Source organism: Corvus kubaryi, unplaced genomic scaffold (genome assembly GCF_017639235.1).
Source record: "Corvus kubaryi isolate FWS band 111438036 unplaced genomic scaffold, C.kubaryi_AGA036_p1.0 70, whole genome shotgun sequence".
NCBI lineage: Eukaryota > Metazoa > Chordata > Aves > Passeriformes > Corvidae > Corvus > Corvus kubaryi.
In genome coordinates this window covers 4631871-4639858 of record NW_024582058.1, presented here as the reverse complement: position 1 = coordinate 4639858, position 7988 = coordinate 4631871, and the positions used below count along the sequence as shown (strand labels likewise).

The following is a 7988-nucleotide window of genomic DNA, read 5'->3' as shown; positions in this document are numbered from 1 at the left end:
GCATTTGGCTTGCTAGCCCAACACAAAGGAAAAGGAGAGGAAAGCTGGGGAGGGGGGATAATTATCATTCTTCCTCTCCACCCCCCCTCTCCAGGCTGAGAGTTATGCTCCATGTCACTGTGTTAATGCGCTTGCATCCAGGGAGACACATAATGCTCCTCTCAGCCCTGTTTATTAGTGAGATCCATTTGCGAAAGGCCCTTCTTTTGTACCACAATATGAATGTGCTTTGATGGCAAATAATTACGCTAGTCCTTTTGACATGAGGATCCACAGGCTGCCCTAGTTAAGCCAGTAATTAGCCTGTCCTCCTTTTTTTTTTTTTTTTTTTTTTTTATTATTATTATTATTGAGAAACTACAAATTATCCTCATATGAGCACTGGCCATTGCTTTTTCTCTTTTCTATTCTGCCTCTCTCCCTCTCCCTTGTATCTCTCGGCACTTTGGATAAGCGGAATGCAGCTGCACTAGAGCAAGATAAAGCTCCGCCATCAAGATGATGAACAATTTGGATGAAGAGGCTTCGAGATGAACACAAAAGCTGAAGAAGTGCGGCTGATGCAGCCCCGGACAGCTGAAGAATGCTGCAGTCTGCAGATGAATAGCCCTCATTTGTGAATATACAGATTTTCCATGATGAATAAAAACTGAGTGTAGGTCACAATAAATAAACTTTTTTTTCCCCCTTCTTCTCAAATAATAATTCAGGTTCCCGGCACCAAACAGCTGTAAATTGAAGGTTGTGCTTAGTTTTCTCAACTCTCAAAGGGGATAATTAAGCTAAGCTCATATTGTTTGATATATTAGCGTAATGATGAGCTACTATATTCTGGCTTGTTTCGAGTTATTTTAGGGGTTTTTTTTTCCATTATCTTTTTTCTTAAATTACATTTCAAATACATTTTAAATCTAGAAACAGCATTTCTGAAACACAGTTGCCCTGTGTTTGGGTCTATCTGGAATGTATTCATATAACATTTAATTAAAGATGCTACATCCCCCTTTTTGGGAAAAAAGTGTGGAGGTAAAAAATGTTATTTGACTAGTCCTGACATAATCTCACTCAACTGCCAAACCTTTATCCTTATTGGTGCACAACTGTTAAATGTGGCTGTATTCTTCATCAATACAGACAGTCACTACCCTTCTGGAACTTCAGGACTGGTAGTCCTTGGCAACCATAAAACCACTTCAGCCCACCTAATTTTTTCATAATTTCATTTGAAGATCATCAGAGGGCAAACAATTTTTGATTTTACCTGTAAACTCGGGGTTCCGCGCACAGACTGCTGGATGTCATCTTTTTAGGGTGGCTGACCAGATTTGGGGCCTCTAAGAAGTTTAAAATACCTGCAAGTTGAAGATGTATCTTGGGAAGCAGAGTAAAAGTGAAAGAAGCCCACGAACCTGAGTGCAGGTGGAGAGCAATGGTCCCAAACATGCTCATAAAAGTAGGATACACAGCAATAATGAGTAGGACTGTTCAATAAAAGCATTTGTTATCTTGTCATTTTCCAAGCTAGAAGAACACATGAAGCTTTTTCTCCGTAATCACAACCCACAATAACTGAGCAATGATTATATTAGAGAAGAAGGAAATCAGGGAGCGGCACAGGGCTCTGACTTTAGTTTCAGTATTGAGTAAAGTTCTGCTAACCTAAGTCAAACAGACTTTTCCTCTTACCCATGTTTTGAGAATTAAATCCCACAGCACACTCATTTGTTTATATTCTAAGGCTATGGCACAGCTTCATAACATGGTGAGAAGAGACAGTTCAAATATTTCAGGAAAAAAAAAAAGATTATCCTACATCTTGACCTGTTTCTGGAACCAATGTCAAGCCACATGTTTTTTATGGTTCAAAAATGTGTGTGAATTGTTCCTTTCATCTCTAGTTTGGGATCAAAAGGAGAACAGCCCCTGTGATATTTACAGCATGCCTAGAAAGAAACCCCAGGAATCTTCCGCCAAAGCCTGTTCCTATGAGGTTTCTGAGTTGCTCTGCATGGCCAAGACTCTGACATGGGGTGGGTGAGCATTGGGGTGCCAGTGCCAAACTTTTCCAGCTCTCCCAGCCTCAGTGGTAATGACTCGTCCTGATTTCCCAATGAGGATTATAAATCCCCCTGTCACTTGCTTGACCTGTTGTCATACTGCAAGGAGGCAGCCCAAATTGTGAGGATTTCAGTGGGTTCAGGATCACGTTCCCTGTCTTCTTTACAAGCCCCTCATGGTCTGCTCTAAAGCTTTGCCCATTACCCCTGTCCTTGTGCTCATCCCATCAAACAGCAATGGGATGTCACCACGGATGAGGTGCGGCCCAACTTTCTCCTTCTGGGCACAGCCACAATACACTAATCACAAGTGTGTTAGGAAGACCAATTAATCAGAAATTGCAAAGGGGGGGGAGGGGGGAAGAGGAAAAAAAAAAAAAAGAAAATTGGTTTTTTTCCCTCACCTGGGATAAAATTCCCACTGGCTGCTCACTCTGAGAAAACGCTGCCACAATCCTGATCCACAGGCCATTAGAGACTGTGAGTCTTCCCAATGGCTTCACGGGAGTTTCAACCAGGTCATTACTAAACCCAGAGAAAAATAAAACTGAGGGCTTTGCAGTGCTGCACATCGGAGAAATGCAGGGAGCCACGCACATCCCTAAGGATCACAGCTCCCAGGGCACTGATGGTGGTCAAACAGGCTTGGATTATCACCTAGAGCCCATCCAGTACTTAAACTGATGATGGATTTCCATCCATGCTTGCAGTAATGGCCGGACATTCATTAACTCTTTTCTCACTCATTATCTCCCTCCTTTAAAAGGGTGCTCACAGCAAAACCGGGATCAATAGTTAGGAAAACATTTTTCATTTGACAGCTGTGTAAAAACACACCTTTACTTTGTATACAGCCCTCTACTGACTCTGCTTACTCATTAAAGATTTTCCTTTTTAACAGCCATAAAATTATTACTCACATTTTTGTTAGAAGCCTGAATTCCTCATCAGAGCTGTGCTAAGGCCTGTTCATTTTTGTAGTAAGAGAGAGGGAGGAGGCAGCTCCTGCTCTAAGGAGGTTGCAATTTTAGCATGTAAGAGACAAAGAAGTGCAGATAACCCATCCAGGAGGCAGGAGGGGTTGAGGACAAGGTAAAGGTGATAAAACCAAACAAACAACCCTGTTGTGTTTAATAACTTCAGCCTCAGTTTATGCTGTTATAGGATTTCAATATTTTTCAGATTATGCAATCTGATTTAGTAATCAGTTGCTCAATACGTGTCTTGTTCTTCCTCGTCTCTGCTGCAAGAGCTGATGGAGGCAAAAGGCTCTCGTGTCCTGGTGGGAAGAACCACTCTCACATTCAAAAGTTAAGACTGACCCAAGGGATCATCAATCAGTAGCTCACTTTAAAATTTTCTTTAAAATGTTTTACTAGCTCACTTTACTTGGCATTTTTATCACTATCTGTATCTCTAAAGCAGTGATATAATTAGTAAAGCTATTAATGTTTCTTATGTTTAGTCTTACAAAAGCTACAAATATCTATAAATCTGGCTTACAACAAAATAAATAATGACAATAATTCTGTCAAGCATCAATATAATTTGCCGGACAGCATTGTGTAAACCAAGCAAATATCTGAACCATTAATGAGCTTAATCTGTGCCATTTAACCGCCCCCTCAGTAAATTGTTCTGCAGGCCAGAGATGGGTCTCCAGCTTAGCAACTCTGCAAATTTCCCACAAAAGTGACCAGCCTGACTTAATCCAGTTCTGCCTCACACTCTCCTACAACTAGAGACAATCTCTTACCGAACGTGTAGGAAAGGGGTTTTTCCCCCATCCCTGTAAAACTTTGGGTTTTCAGAGAAGCTGATGTTCTGCATGGATCCATGTTCCCTAAGAGAAAAACCCAAATGAAGCAAACCAAAAAACCTGCCACCTGAAAATAACTACCCTTTCCCTTTTTTTCCTGACAATATTCACTTTTTAGTGGTGAGGGTGTTCACTCAGGACAAGACAGAGTCAGTTATAAGACTCTGCTCTGTGTTGTTCAAACCAGTAACAGGAATCTGGGTGGCAGCATCTTCGCCTTAGGGTTAGGTTCTCTCATTCAAGCCAAAATTTATGCCTCAGGCAGGAGAAACTTTTCATCTCTAAAACATCAAACCATGATGCTGCAGAGTCATGCTTTTTGTCGTATTGCCTGCTCCCAATACAGGGATTTTTGTGAAAACTCCTGGACAGCTCACATCCCCAAGACTTTGAACCATAGCATGGGCCATCCTTTATTCTGCTAACACTTGATTTTTCTTTAAAATTGAGTGGGTTTCAACATATGCACCAAAAAAAACCCAAACAACCAAAAAAACCCCACCAACAGAAAGGGCAGACCGAGCCTTGGCAAAAGAATATAAACCCACCACCCATGGCATCACCATTTCAATAACAAAATAAATGTCTGCTCTCATGAGCCCCGAGTAAAAGCCCCTTTAAGTAAAAGTATTAGAAGAATACATCAGCTATAAGATATAATACCAGTGACTAATACCACAGGATGGGCATTTTTAACTTTCACTCTGAAATGACTGGATGATAAGAGAGTACAATATATATTTTGAATTCAGGGTGAGAAGATCTTTTTAATATAAGTGTTTTATGATGTAGTCATACATCATTTCTAACTAAAATGCTAAACAAAAAACCATCCTTTTCTGAAACATAGATAATGATGGATTTTTGTTATTCTATTTTATTCCATAAGATAGTTTTTCAACCCAAACTTTTATTTTATTGATGGCATAAGAAGGCCCCAGTACATCTTCTTTCATATATGAGACAATTTCATGAAAACTGTGAGCTAAAACTCAAATGTCATTACAGAGAAAGAATTTCTGGATACGTGATCGCTTATTGGGATAGTCCCAAAAGATGGGATTAAAGGAGATTAAAAGGACCAGGTATGTTTTGTTGATTGCTTTGGCACTTGAAAAGCCCTCTGATCTCAGAGCAGGAGTTTTGTGGGTATTATTATAATAATAATGGGGATCTTGGAGGACGGAAGGTGGATAAGCAGAAGGGAACTAAATCCAATAATGTTTGTACTGTCACAAAGCCAGGATGGTTTGGGATATGATTTAATCCTATGGAGCAGACCTACCCAACACTCCTAAGGAAGAGATAGACAAATAAATATACCCAGTAAAATAGAGGCATATCTGCAAAGTGAAATCCCTCACCCTTCCCTGGGCAAAATATTTTATTCCATCAGCTCCCAAACTCACCAATAATTTGCCTCTGTGTGTGCTGAGCAAGAATCCCAGCAAATCTCTGCCTCCTCCACTTTATAGCCTCAGTGAAACACGACATCCAAGGATTTGCCTGTGCTTTCTGTCTCTTTCCTTGTTTGTTTTCATGTGTACCACCAAAACAGACTGTCACTACCTATAAGGAACCAAAATGTTTTAAATACTGACTACTGCAAAAATATGAAACACCTTTTTTAGTACTTGGTTCAAACAGCGGGATCGAGGGGGGAAGGAAAATGGCATTTCCACTACTCTGGTGTTGAGGATGGATGGCTGCTCACTGCACCAGTGCCTTTCCAAACACCTTACTGTGTCTCTCACAAGATAATTTCTTCCATAGTCTCTTGTCCCAGAGACTCCCAAGCTTGGTTGTGTTTTTAAAAAAGAGCTTTCCTGGAAAAGCTGATGTTAGAATGGCAGTGCGAAGTTGTACAAATTTTATCACTTCTGTGCTTCAAGAAAATCTGAATTAAACCCTCAACTTGTAACACTTTAATCCATTCTTCCACGGAGCTGGACCAAGTGATGAGCCAGCCCATGGCAGACACATCTGCAGCAGAGACACAGGGCCTGCTTTTACAGCAGTAAAATAATAAATTTTAAAAACTCCAGGCCTGTAGTTGTTCTTGTTTTGAGTTCTTACACTGACTACTTTGCCCATATACCGCCTGAAGATTTTGGCCGTGGTGCCTAATCAGAACAATAGTTCAGAAGAAGCCAGCAGTCCTGGTTACAATTAGTTGGGACTATTTTAACTACCTGTTTGGTTGTTACAGATTTAAGAAGGACTGGCTGGTGAGAAGAAGGTTCTGGCAAAAACATCTCTGCTGAGTCAGAAACACTTAGGGATTTTTTATTTTCTAATTTTTATTTTCTACGTTCAGCAACATAGTTTGGAAAGACTGCTTAAAAAACCTGAGATACATCCTTTCCTGTTTTTCATATCCATTCCTGACTCTCAGCTCTCCAAGGAAGTCTGTATTTCTTATTTACACACAGTGGCCAGCACAGCACCTTCCTGTCCCCAGAGCTCAGTCAGAAAAGAAATAAAAACAATCTGAAGAACAAGTGGATCACACAATCAGTGTGATCTTCCCCTAAATCCTGGATGAAACACCTCACGAAATCCACACGGGAAAGCCTGAATGCATTAACCAGAAAAAAATACTAAAAAAAAAAAAAAAGATCTGTGAAAGAAGTTCCACTTAAAATAAAAGGCAGCAGAGACCAAACTCTAAGAATCCAGGTTTCAAATGAGCTTTCATTATTCATTGACCCAGGTTTCTTCTTTGTGCTATGCAGAAAGCAAAAGGTTAAACTGGTGCCGATGGGAGCAGGGACGGGAGGGTGGGTGCTGTGGACAGCTTGGCCCCACAGAGCTGGGGAGGGGATGCTTTGGCTGTGCACTCAGAACTTCCCAGCACAAGGGTGCAGCAGCTCAGCTAATTGGGGAAGATAAAAGGCAGGTTTTTATGAGACAGACACCATCATTATCAGAAATGAAGGATAAAAACTTGAGCAGCTACATCTTATTTTATCGCTGGGAAGTCTCAGAAGGAAAAAAGAATTATCAAAGTTTTTGATAGTTCCATTTAACCACAAGAAAACTATGTTAATGTAACCTTAAAGGTTTGACTGAAACCTATGAAATCAAGGCAACTCACAGTCCAGGCGTCAGCTTCTTCCCTAAGCCACCTGTAGTGCTGGGTCTGTGTGAGACACAAACGGTGCCTGCTTGGGGACAGTATAATTTATATGGGCAGACCACGCTGCTGTAACCCCAAAACCGACACCCAGCACAGCCCCTAGAGCTGCACACAAAGTGGGCTTCTGTTTCCTATGCTTTCCCTCTGTTTCTCATAAGGAAAACATAAAGACCATAAGCAGTTTCATCACAAACAAATCCAACACGGAACTTCCCTCTCCAAAGCGCAGCCAGGCAGTGAGAAGCAAATGCTTTAATGGCCAAGTTGAAAAAGCCCTGAAAGTCTGGGTTTCTAATGAAAATACTGACAGAGCCTTAACCACCCGGCAGCATGAGCAGGCGCCACCATAATGACCATTTAAGCCCTCTTTTCTGAGAAAGGCTTGGCCCAGCAGCACAGGAGGAGTAAACAGGGCTGGTAACTTAATGACCTTTGAGCATTAGCAGATGGCCTTTTTACGAGCACAGATTAGTAGAACATGGGAGTTTTTAATGGCTACTAACAGGTGCCAAGGCTGCTTTTCCCTTCTCTACCTACCCACAGCCAGTAAAGCACCAATCTGCTCCCGTGCCATCCTTTATTCGTCTTTCCACCCCAGCATCTTGGATGACACAGCAACATATGTCCTGCGCCATCCTGGCAAAGCTGTAGGTTAGCCAAAAACACAAGCACCTCACCTTTGGGTGATGGCATTATCAGCTAAGTCCTCATCACAAGATCACTTCTGAGGTACAGCCAGTTCAATGGGGATAGTCAAAACAGTTGCCCCTTCTTTCTGGTTCAAGAGAGATGTGGGAAACCTCAGCAGCGAGTTCCAGAGCTGTTTGAAAGCAAGAGGGAGTCTAAGCAAAGCCAGGGCAGGGGATTCTTTTATTTACAGCATCATGGTGCTCACCTATGACATCCCCAGCTCTGCCCCATTAAAGACACCCTGGTATCTTTATGAGCTGGGGCCACAGCAAATGCTCCATTC

General features: G+C 41.6%; 1 long non-coding RNA gene across 1 annotated transcript in view; it reads right to left on the bottom strand.

The window, feature by feature from the left end:
- Positions 1-7698: 7698 nt before the first annotated feature.
- LOC121674763 overlaps positions 7699-7988 on the bottom strand; it is a 96314-nt gene continuing 96024 nt past the window's right edge. The window contains exon 4 of the long non-coding RNA XR_006019820.1: positions 7699-7835. This is a non-coding gene — a long non-coding RNA (uncharacterized LOC121674763). The remainder of the gene's footprint in view (positions 7836-7988) is intronic.